The sequence below is a fragment of the Pteropus vampyrus genome, unplaced genomic scaffold, assembly GCF_000151845.1.
Source record: "Pteropus vampyrus isolate Shadow unplaced genomic scaffold, Pvam_2.0 Scaffold177, whole genome shotgun sequence".
Classification (NCBI taxonomy): Eukaryota; Metazoa; Chordata; class Mammalia; order Chiroptera; family Pteropodidae; genus Pteropus; species Pteropus vampyrus.
The window spans coordinates 491,479-503,700 of NW_011888958.1; the positions used below are offsets into that span (position 1 = coordinate 491,479).

General features: G+C 39.7%; 1 protein-coding gene across 1 annotated transcript in view; it reads right to left on the reverse strand.

Moving 5' to 3' along the window:
* TTLL5 (tubulin tyrosine ligase like 5) overlaps positions 1-12,222 on the reverse strand; it is a 226,136-nt gene that overhangs the window by 90,049 nt on the left and 123,865 nt on the right. The gene's annotated exons all lie outside the window — the stretch shown is intronic.

Genomic DNA, 12,222 nt, shown 5'->3' on the forward strand with positions numbered 1-12,222 from the left:
ATAATTATATATATTCTTCCTTTGATTCAGTACTGTATAACTTGTCTTGAAATAGAAGAAATTTGAAACTCAGAACAATTCTTAACTTTACAACATGTAACCAAGTCGCACTTACGAAAGTAGATAGTATAGAATATCATTAAGGGAATTTCCCAGAAAGTCCGACAGAATGAGAGAGAAATGAATAAACAAAAGAGAAGATATGATGACTCTAAGGGACCTGAAAGTTTCCAAGGGCATAGGCATGATAATGAAAACAGTGAACACTGATCTAACCAATAATTATACTATGTGTCTAATTCAAGGATGGGAGGAAGAGAAGTGTGTGTTATGCGTGTATGTGGTTGGAGTAGGGGCAGGAGGTAGTAAGGAATGCTAAACTTTCATCTTTTGATGGAAAGTTAATAAATAGTATGTAATATGAAAAGCCAAAAATGGCAGAACATATCATTTAGAAATATAAAGGTAAATAACAGAAGAAACAGCTAAAAAAAAAAAAAGTTGAAAGCAGTTATCCCTGAGGCGTAGAAATTAAGGTTGGGTAGCAGCAAAAAAGAAGGGGCACAGGATTCCCATTTTCATTATAACTTTATAGAATTACTTCACTTTTAAGTCTATGTACTTGAATTATTGTGAGAACCAAACTTCAAGATGACCCCAACAATCCCTCCTCCTGGTATTCATACCCTTGTGTAATCGCCTCCCACACCCGAATAGAGCTGGCCTGTGTAAACAACAGGATGCTGCAAAAATGACAGTGTGGTTGAAAGACCTAAATCTAAGAGCTAAAGCTATAAAACTCTTAGAAGAAAACAGAGCAAAAGCTTCACATCAGTGGATTTGGCAACGATTTCTTGGAAATGACACCAAAGGCAAAGGTAGCAAAAGAAAAAATAGAAAAATTGTATTTCATCAAAATTAAAAACTTTTATGAATCAAAGGACACTATAACAGAGTAAATAAGCAGCCTATAGAATGGGAGAAAAAATTTGCAAATCATACATCTCATAAGGGATTAATATCCAATACCTATAGATATCTCACCCTAACCTCTGGAAAGAGGCTGTGTTCAAGTCTCCTTATTAGGAATTCACTGACCATCTAATAAAGACCAATACCAGAGTCTCTGTGCGGAGGACCCAGGCTCCAGCTATGGCCACCACTTAGTGTATTTACACAGAAAAAATAAAGTGAATTAATTAAGCTTAAAAAAAAACAGAATTTTCATATGATCTAGCAATCCCACTCTGGAAATATATCCCCCAAGACTGAAATTAGGAACACGAACTATTTATATACCTACGTGAATAGCAGTATTAATCACAACAGCCAAAAGGCATAAGCAACCCAAGTGTCAATCGATGGATGAATAGATAAACAAAATGTGGCACATACATAAAATGGAATATTATTCAGTCTCAAAAAGGACGAAATTCTGACACAAATTACCATGGAGGCACCTTGAAGATATTATGCTAAATAAAATAAGCTGGTCACAAAAGGTCAAATTCTATACGATTCCACTTCTGCGAGGTACCTAGAGTGGTCAAATTCACAGAGAAAGTGGAAAAGTGGTTGCCAGGGTCTGAGGAAGGTAAATGAGGAGGATTTTTTAATGGACACGGAGTTTCAGTTTTGTAAGATGAACAGAGTTCCAGAAATGGATGGTCATAATATACTTAATGCTACCGAACTGGACCCTTAATGATTAAAATCGTAAATTTTATGTTATGTGTATTTACCACAATTAAAATTAAAAAAAAATTTAAACGATGATGTGTAACTTCTGAGGCTAGGTCATAAAAGACACGGTGGCTTCTGTCTTTCTCCTGAGTCATTTGTTCTGGGGACACACAGGCAGCCCCGTGGAGGAGTCCGAGTGGTGAGGAGCCGAGGCCACCTGCCAACAGCATGAACTCATCATCCATGTGAGGGAGAGCCTTCCCGGAAGCAGGTCTTCCAGTCCTAGGTGAGCCCGCAGGTGACTGTAGCCCCTTTGGCTGACTCTTTAACTGCACCCTCAGCAAAGAGCCTGAGCCAGAACCACCCAGTTAAGCTGCTCCTCAATTCCTGACTCACAGAAACTGAGATAAGTGTTTTTTGTTTTCAGCCACTAAATTTTGAGATTATTTGTTATGCAGCAATAGAGAACGAAATTACTTAGATGACAAATTTTAAAAGGAAAAGAAAAATTAGCTTTAAAGCATTATCATAACAGAGTTGCCTGCTATCCGACCACAGCACATACTAGGGTACATTATGCCACTATGGTCTGCTACTGGAGTACAATGCATCTCTTCATTAAAGCCTTGAGAGATTCTCAACGTTCTGGGCAGAGAAAACTTCAGAAGTGTGTAAAGTTTGATCAGTATGTAAAATATATTTGACTATATATTTTAATACAGTGTTACAGCTATGTCATTCAGATGAATGCTGAGCTGGCTGGATCTTGTAGCATGGCGTCGCTTAGGATACATCTGCAATATGTAAGAGGTGATACATAACATTGAACTGGTTCCAAATACAGACAGTATGTTTATTAGACTATGGAGAAACTTTTCCTTGTGAGTCCAATCAAGGCAGTAAATAAACAATATTACTCAAATGGCCACAGAAGGATGGATGACTGAGGAGTATACATGCAGCAGTTTAATGCAGGGGTCCTTAAGCCTGGGGCTGAGGACCAATACTGAGCGAGCGAAGCTTCATCTGTATTTGCAGCCACTCCCCAGCACTAGCATCACCACCTAGCTCCACCTCACATCATCAGGCATTATAAGATTTTCATAGGAGCACCGGTCCCTGGTGCCAAAAAAGTTAGGGACTGCTGGTTGAATGGACACCATGAATTATTACTCTACTTCAATACTGATTCCACCGAGTGGAATTCACTGGGTATTGTTTTGTCTTCTAATTCCTTCAAGTGTGTCGAGCAAAGTTCTAGTATACGGAACTGCGGAACTGCGTTAGACACAAAAAGGGTAACAACTGTAGCCACAGCAGGTTTTTGATCAGCTCAGTGTTAGGGTTCCTTCCTAGAGGAAGCCAAAGCTTAAACCCTGAAGATGACAAGCATGTTGAGTTGTAGCTCTGGTTAAAGGAAAAGGTCTACATTTTCCATCTAAATTTTTTGTGGTGCCAAAGATAGGCACTAGCTAGAGGTTGCCTAGGAGGAAGTCGGATCTTATGATCCTAGGTATTTATGAACCTAGGTATTTAAATCCATTCAGGATACATTAAACCAGTGGATACTATGTGTCAGAAACTGCATTAAGGGCCAACAGAATAAAGCTGTATAAGTCTTGACTTCAAAAGAGATGGTAGGGGAAAGTCATGAAAATTATAACACAATCTAAATGCTGTAGCTACAAAACAAGAAGCTGCCTCTGCGAGGGATGTGGTAAATGGTGCACAGAGTAAGGGTTACAGTTGGGTTGGATCAGAACGACAAAAAGAATCTGCCAGATGTGAATGGCGAAGCGGAAGATAATGGAAACATTATGTATAAAGATCCAAAAATGTTAAAAGTAAAAACAAAAAACCAAAAAACTCTCCCGACTTCTTCATCTGACATTAGAGGGCAGATAATGGGATAAAATCCCCTCAGCATGGCACATTAGGCACTTTAACTTTCCCATCTCATCTTGAACCATTTCCTATACTGCCCATTAGGCATGCTCTTCCACGCCTCCCTGCCTTCGCACAAGTCTCTGCCATTGTCACCTAGTAAAAAATAATCCATTCTCTGCAAAATCTATTCTGTTCTTCCCCTGACAGAGCTTATTCCCTGAGGTCCTGAGATGCCTTTTATTGGCATGTTCTCTGCACTGTGACTGTTCTTCACAGCGATTATTTCTTACCTACTGGACCAACCACTAAGGCAGTGAGTTTATCATTCTGGTCTTTGTGCACCCAGAGCCTGGACACATCACAGTCGTGCAATGTTTGCTGAAAAAAATGAATGCACAAATCAATAAACCTTCCTGTCTCTGGAACAGTCTTATGTTCCACCAGGACATAAGAAGGGAACTAGAACAAATGAACCTGTGAAGAGTTAAAGGATTCAAATAGAAAAATCTCCAGGCAAAGATTTAGAAACCTTGGGTTCTAGTCCTTCCTTTATCACCAGGTAGGCGTGAGAATTTGCACAACCCACTTAAGTTCTCTGGGTCTCGATTTTTAACACCTATAAAACCGGGTATAAATAGATAACGTGGACATGTTCACAATAATTCCCACTTACTGAGCACTTACTCTGTGGCAGGCACTGTATGAACATGCTTTTCTTATGTCATTTAATTTTCACTGGCTCCTTGGAATACCCCTATGAAGTAGGCATTTTATTCTCACTTAGAAATTTGAATAATCAGCTCAAAGAACTTGCCCTAAGTAACAAAGATAGTAAGTGGCTAAAAAAAGGAGGGCTCTGCTTCTAAAATACATGCTCTCAAACACTTGATAATAACATTTAAATGTTGAGATCTTAGATATTTTAAAATATAAGAATTTGGAACTTCTCAAGCCATATGACAGCACTAAAAATGGCAGTGCTTGTTTATCTACTTTGCTCTGAGAAAGAGGTGCCTTAAGGTGATGGGGACTGAGTGACAGGGATGTGAAAATGCACCAAACATCCAAGTCTTAAAAGGGGGAACTGACTTTCTAGATGAAAGGTCTGACCTCAGAGGAAGAAAATGCAGGAGGACATGACATGGAAAGGGGCACTGAAGGGACAGCCTTGCAGAAGAGCAAGGGCAGGGAGAGGAAAACAGGATAGGACGCAGAGCTGTGCTGAAGGTGCGGGGCTGGGGGCGGGGGGAGGAGGATGACGGGGTCCGATGCTGTAGACAGAGCTGTGGGAGGCGGAGAGCCACGCTGAGGAGGTAAGGGTCCACCAGGATAGCAATTCCAGCCCAAACTGAGAAACGGGGCAGGACAACCTTGCTTCTTCAAGGCAGAGCGGGTTAAAAGAGAGAGAGCTCAGCCTGAGCCTGAGGAGAGAAGGGGGAGACTAGTAAGAAAAAGAATGACCCCACAGGTCGGAAAAGATGAACCTGCAGACTGAAAGAGAGGCGATGACAAAGGGTGCCTGGGATGGACTATTTAATGCTTTAAACCTCTGCCAAGCTGAGTAATGTGAGACTGAACTTGTGATTTACCTCAACTCTGGGAGAGATTAGTCTATGTATCATCAGCAGCATAAACAAACATTATTATTTTATAGTGGCATTACTAATACTGAAAAGACCTGATCGTGTGCAGTACCTCCCAGTTTACATGGAACTCCCATGACAATCCAGGCATTATCACTTTTCACATGGCAAAATTAGGCTCAAGTTTTGCTCAAGTTTTGTCAAAAGATCTACCCCAAGTCAGGAAGTTTCAGGTGGACCTGAGACCAGCATCTCGGTCCTCCCATTCCTGGTCCAGGGTTCTTTGTGTGGGGATAAAATACACAAAGCAATTAAATTTGTATACTTTATCTTTAACAGACTTACATCTCAGAAGAGAAAAGACAAAGGTATAAAAAGTGATTACACAAGGCAGCACACAATATACTCTAAAAGAGTAGGGTTCAGAGGAAGAAGAAAATTGAGGGGAAGCTGGTAAAGGTTTGAGGTGACTGTAGACTGGATGGGAAAAAGGGATCACTAAGCGAGAAAGCAGGGAAGACCTAGAGTGGGGGCTCTGGAGGGGTACTCTGCAACCCAGGCCCTCCCCCACAGCAAAGCACTTGCAAGTCAATCATTTAACAAATATTTATTAGTTGACATTGTGCTAAATGCTGAGGATGCAAAGGTGAACAAGATCTCTGTTCAAGAAATGTACTCCAAGACCAAAAGTGTTAGAGTTATATGCTGGATGTTGTCATCTATCCTTTTGGAAAAGGGAGATGGTCTATTCTCAAAGAGTGATGCCCCAATCCATTAGAGAAAAGTAGGAATTCCAATTTTTCAAAACTTACTACTTTCCCAAAATAGAAAAGGACTCTTTTTGCCTCTCCATTGGCAGGTGATCAGAAAAGGTCAGAAGTGAAAAGGGAACAGGGAGCATCAAAGTGGCTATTTCACAGCAGAGTCACAGTAAAAAAAAAAAAAAAAAAAAAAAAAGAAGCAAGAATGTTGTGTTTAGCAACTTCACAATTTTATATCTATCCTCCTAACATCCAAGCTCCATTGTGTACACTATGCATATATAGTAAAGAAAAAAATGTGATATGGGAACACAGTGAGAGTCTACAAAGTGCTGAAACAGCATACCTGGCAGCTGCTAAAACAAAACTTCAAAGATTTGGCTTCTTTGAAAAGCCATTAGGCAGGACCCCACCCACTCCCCCTGCTAGCCACAGCTTCCCTGGGAGCTAGTACCGTAACCACTTCCGCATGTTTGGCTCTGTTCCCCAGGGCTATAGCAGCTCTATAAGCCAAGTCAGAACTGCCAGCCAAGCAGGTAGGGGGCTGGGGGCTGGGTTAGTATAGAAAAGCAAGACGTCTACCCAATATCTAGCCATGGGCGTATCCCAGAAAATAAAATAATATTGAGATCTGTTTAAAAAGCCCCTTCCTCTCAGACAGCCCAGCTCTGATTGGTTAGACACTAGTAATACAGAAGCTCTGGGCTTTTGAGATTCCCAAGGCATTAGAATATGCCCCTCCCGGCACCACAAATTAGTTCAAGAACAACATCTGTGATAAATCTTCAGATATAAACAGAAAAAGTCTTGACATCTACAGAAGAGCCTAAAAGGATAATCAAGATTATGCCTTTCTTAGAAACTTATTTCTTTGTATTTTTTTAATCTATTGACCAAGTTTGGGTCTTTAACACATCTTTGGGTCAATCATCTAGTTCTGCGCTTGGTTGCCAACATGGTCACCACGAGTCACATGTGGCTTTTGAACATTTGAAATTTGGCTAGTATGACTGAGGAACTAAATTTTTCATTTTATTTAGTTTTATTTCATTTAAATTCAAATATCTACGTGTGGCTTACGGCTACTATATTAGACACCATTGATCAAGTCACTTATTCACCAAATATTTACTGAACACTTTGAACAGGTAACTGTAAGGACATAAAGATGTACAAGATGCAGGGTTTTCCGTCAAAAAGCTTACAATCTAATACAGGAGGTAAGACAAGCACACAACCGCAATATAATAGAGGACGACGTGGTAAGAGTCACAGCAGAGGTAAGCAGATACTAGAACTGCAGTAGGGGGGTGGTGGCCTGACATGATGTTGTCCCCACACTAACCACTCAGGCAGAAGGTGCCAGTAACTCTACCAAATGAAGGACAGCAAGGAGGAAGAAACTACTATAAAGAATACAAAAAAGATGAAACACCACAGAAACACATTCAGCAAACACTACAACTGAGTAGTCAACCCATGTGAAAAAGCTGAAGTCGCGAGATAGCTATCTTGTACTAGACTGCCAAAGATGGCGGATGCCCTTTCACTCAGAATTATCTTTTAGGAGTAGCTCTTAAGGCTCCTGTCGGTTACATGGGGTGGGGAAAAGGATGGTAAAGGAAAGGTTCTCTGCTTTTCCTCTTTTTCTACACCCTGCCTCTACCCCTCCTCCCACCTCCCAGATTATGGAGGGCTTCTTCCTTATAGGGCACTTTTGATTTTGGATAACTAGGAAAAACTGAATAAGGTCCAAAGGAGAAGCAATAAAGACCTGATTCCTTGGGAAGCGGGTAAGTGAGCTCTAAACTCAACGGAGAAGAAACAGGGCCTTACTCCTAGTGTTTGGCTCAGTAGGATAGGCAGAGCCACAAAGATCCATTCTCTAGCAATGAAAATTTGTTCACTTAGTCAGAGCTTCTTTTGAATTATATCTTTTTAGGAACTTGAGTCCAGTGGATGAGGAATAGAAGAAATAGAAACCCTATCGACATCTGCTTGGGAGATCAGAAAAAGTTGCACAAAGGCTGAGCTGAGCCAAACCCTATAGGAGAAAAGGGTTTGGACAAGCAGAAATGCAGGTGAGGAGCAGGGTGCCCATTCATTCATCCTTTTATTTAGTATTTGTTTTTTATTTTTACGTGTCTGTTTACCAAGTGTCTGGGACACAATAGTAAATGAGACAACTTATACGTTCATGAAGGAGTGACAGTAAGCAAACGGTAAACCAATAGGTAAGTGATATAGAATGGTATATACGAGGATGCAGTGATGGGAAAATATAATTATGTTTGATCCACTGAATTCGGCTGGAACGGAATGTGTGAAGAAGAATAAAACTGGAAAGGTAGATTGGGGTAAATGTTCGCCGTGAATATCAGGCCACATTATTTTTTGTTTTTTTGTTCTTACTTTTTTTGTTACATTACGAGGTCTTTTTACTTTTTCCTCAAATATTGAAATTATAAAATTAATAAAATATCAATAAAGAAAATCTTTAGAATAAATAAAACAAATTAAAATGACTTAGATCTGAGAGGTAGAAGTTCAATTGTGCCAAATGTCTAAGCTGTATTCTCCAATTTATCTTTATCAGCAATAAAGCCAGTATTTTGCTATCTCTCTGATTTTTTTCTATAATTTCTTGTTTAGTTGTGAATTAGAGGAAACAAGAAGTATGATTAATGATGCTTCCTAGGCCCCCAATACCAACTTCTAGACCTCTTGGTGGTTATATGAACTGAAAAATCTCCTTTGCAGTTAAAAGTAGCTTGATTTTAGTTGCTATCACTTGAAACTCAAAGTATTTTGACTAATACATTATTTTTAAAAGAAACGTTCTGCTTCAGGAAGGTTCGTTCCCATTCACTATCCCTTCAAAATGCCTTATGCAACTTGTGCATTATCTTTCTTTCCCTTCACCTCTTCTTCAACTATCTGTAGCCTATACAAAATCTAGGCCTGAATTTAAATACTACCATAAACCTTTCCTGCAGAGTATTATCCTTCCACCTATTTTAGTATCCTTTCTGAACTGTGAACTCCTCTGAACCCATATGCCCCCCCTTTAATCAGTCATTTTGTATTTCAAGTGCAAAAAAATAAGTAAACATACAGGGCAGCATTCTCTAAACCACTCTTGCTGAACCATTGAACTTAGCAGGAGCGTGGGGGCACGTTGCTTTGATGCTCTCATAGATCCTCGCATACTGTCAAGCACAACGTAAATGTGCAATTCTTTCTTGATTAATATTAGCCTCTTTGCCTAGCCAAGCCCCATTCAGCTTTCCAGATTCGGCTCACACCCCTTTCTTTTTCATGAAGTTTTTGCCCCTTTCTCCAGAGTCATCAATTTCTCCTCTGAACTCACACCACTTACAGCATAATCCCCTTATTCAACAATTAAGCACATATTGTTTGACAGTACCTGCATTAATAACTTAAACAACTATTAACTTTCCTCCTTGAGGACAGAGACCTTGTCTACCACCTCTTCCAGAGTGCAGCCCAGTGCCTTGTATTTAGGGGATATTCAGTACATGCCTGTTAACTTTTTTGGGGATAACCTTGTTTTAGCAACTAGTAGATAAAGCCATTTCCCAGCTAGAACATCACTTATTACCAATTTCATCTTTCCTCATTTTCAAATATTTCAGTATAATAAATATGTGGTGAAGAAGATAACAAAACTCTTCTTTTGGGGGCTTCTATTTCAAATGTCAGTGCTGGTTTCAAGCAGTTTGTAAGATATTTGAGAGCACTAATTATATAGGCAGATTCTTTCATGTACTCAATTTTCTTTGGTGCAACCCAGTTTCAAAACATAATTTGATTTCCTCCAGCCTTTAAGTACATCTCATTTATTAACATCCTTTATGGTTTCTTTACCTGCTGTGTCAGAAAACCTGCTTTTCTCATGTAAATCCCAGGTTGTAATCATATTACTGAGATGTGCCCATATTTTATTTTCATCGCAGAAAGATAGTAAAACTTATTTTAAGAATCAGGCCAAACGCACTGATTATTGGCTTCGAAGCCAAATTAATACAAGTCTTAGCCTGATAATTCATGAAAAGTCCAAAAAATCCCCCATCCTTTTACTGCCTCTGAAGTATAAAAATGGTCCAATTGGGACAAGAGTTCTACTGTTAATTACTATGAACACCTAGGCCTCCTATATGATGCAACATTTTGAATTCCTAAGCTCTCATATTCTGGGCCCCTCCCACATCCAGCCTTATTTGCATCTCTCAAAAAACACTTGGCTCCATACTTAAATGGCCTTTTAAGTTTGGCTTCTCTTATCTTCCTTTAGGAACATTTTAATGGTTTGTAATCAAAACAGTAACAAAGGGATACTTCCCAATAAAAATAACGCAAACCTCAGAGTTGTGATTAGGTGTAACTGCTTTCCCTATTATGATATTGTGTGACACTGAATGTCAGTGATGGCCAGCTGTATCTAAACTAGGTGCTAAATTAAGTGGTATAGCAATAAATACCACATCCTACGCGAGTCTAATTTTATGTTTCTCTCTTTTCTGGAAAAGGAACTAAGAGTTATCAAGAAAGTACACCAAAACCAGAATCTATACCAACTCTGCTCTTCAAGATGGCTTCAGGGATGAGAGGACCTATATTCCTTTTCAGAGGCTGCAAGTCTATTGTTTTCTATTATTAAGACACAAATACCAGTTTTTTTCCTTTTAGCCTATTAAGTCCTTAAAAAAAGGATTTTTTTAAAGGCACTGATTTCTTAGTTGTACTTGGTCAATAACATGCTGAGTCTTCTAGCAAAAAGATGGGCAGAGGGTAGGATGGGATCTTTAACCAAAGGTTTAGGGAAGCTGGCTGGTCTTCCTTCTAACTCTGTTGAGTCAACATTAAGTAAGCTTTAAAAATGAATCATCAGTGTTTCTCTACGGGAGTCAGAAAGAAAGATATAGTGTTTCTTCACCACCGATTCTTTCCAAACGTTTTCAAGGCTGGTAAACAGAGTTAACTTGGAAAGATAGATGATAGAAAATCCTGTGAAAATTAAACCGATTCTGAATTAACTCCGATATAATTAAAAAATATATATTTTTTAATTCTAGAAAAGGGGTCTCATTTGGCTTAGTACATGGATTTTTGTCATTCAGGTCTCTTAAAACCAGAATAATCATCAATTATGGATAAATATAAAATTACGAAGTGAAGAGTTAAATAGGATAAGATCTTGCCTCTAACAATGACTCTGTGTGTATGCACGTGTGTGTGTTAATCCTAAGGTGGTTTATCTTTAATACTTTGCGGGGGAGGGGAGGAGGCAAACTAAACTGGAAAATGCTAAGCTGGCAAACCACAAAGCAAACTGCATTTTATTTTGGCTTGCAGATAAGAAAAGATCCACTTCTTTTACTCCTGATCCTAGGCCCATTCCCAAACTTAGTTTGCCTAGGCCCTGGTATGATGTCCAGCCAGCTATCTCTGACACATTTCCTAAGTTTACCAGCATTCCTTCAACAGGCAGAAGCCCAATCCTTCTGGCCTTGGCACAAACGCCCATGGCACTCAGCTTCCTTGGTGAATGAGGAACTGTATAATCTGTCACAGAGCTTGAACTGACACAGAGCATAACCCATGAGAGGTTATGTGTCTGGCTGAGTGAAAAAAGAAGCAGAGGAATTTCAGATAGACATACAGGCCTTCATCACTCATGTGCCAGAGAAACATTTTACCCAAGGGGAAGGAATGGTGAGAGCTAGGACTCAAGAGGAGGGAGGTCAGGTAAACTTTATTCTATGGAAAGGAAGGAAGGAGAATAGGGAGTGAAATATTACTTCTACAAAACTCTGGACATGAAAGAGTATTTTTTTAGGCCCCCCCCAAAGTGGTTTCTTTTTGGGATTGTGCTCTTTGGCTAGTGAGTGTTGTTTATATAACAGGATAAAGTACAAAATTATAAGCTCCAAACTCCTCCAGAGAAAAGCTCTCCCAAAGCTCGACCCCCAGGATAGATGGAAAATATGAGTGTTTACTGGCTGGAACATCAAGCTGCAATGGAAATTTCAACATTTAGAAGAAGATAGTGGAGAGGAAAGGCCTGTTGAGTAGAAAGAAGTCACCCTTCGACAAAGGGGTCAAAGAAAAAGGAAGAGTCTCCTGCTGGCCCCACTCTGATGCCCTCCCTCCACAGCTGGAAAGACCACATCTCTGTAATGCAGCTCCAGGAGCACACTGCATGTGAGTGATGGCCAGTTTTCTCTCAATTAGATACTAAAATAACTGGTGTAGCAATACCGTATCCCAAGCAAACCCAATTTTAA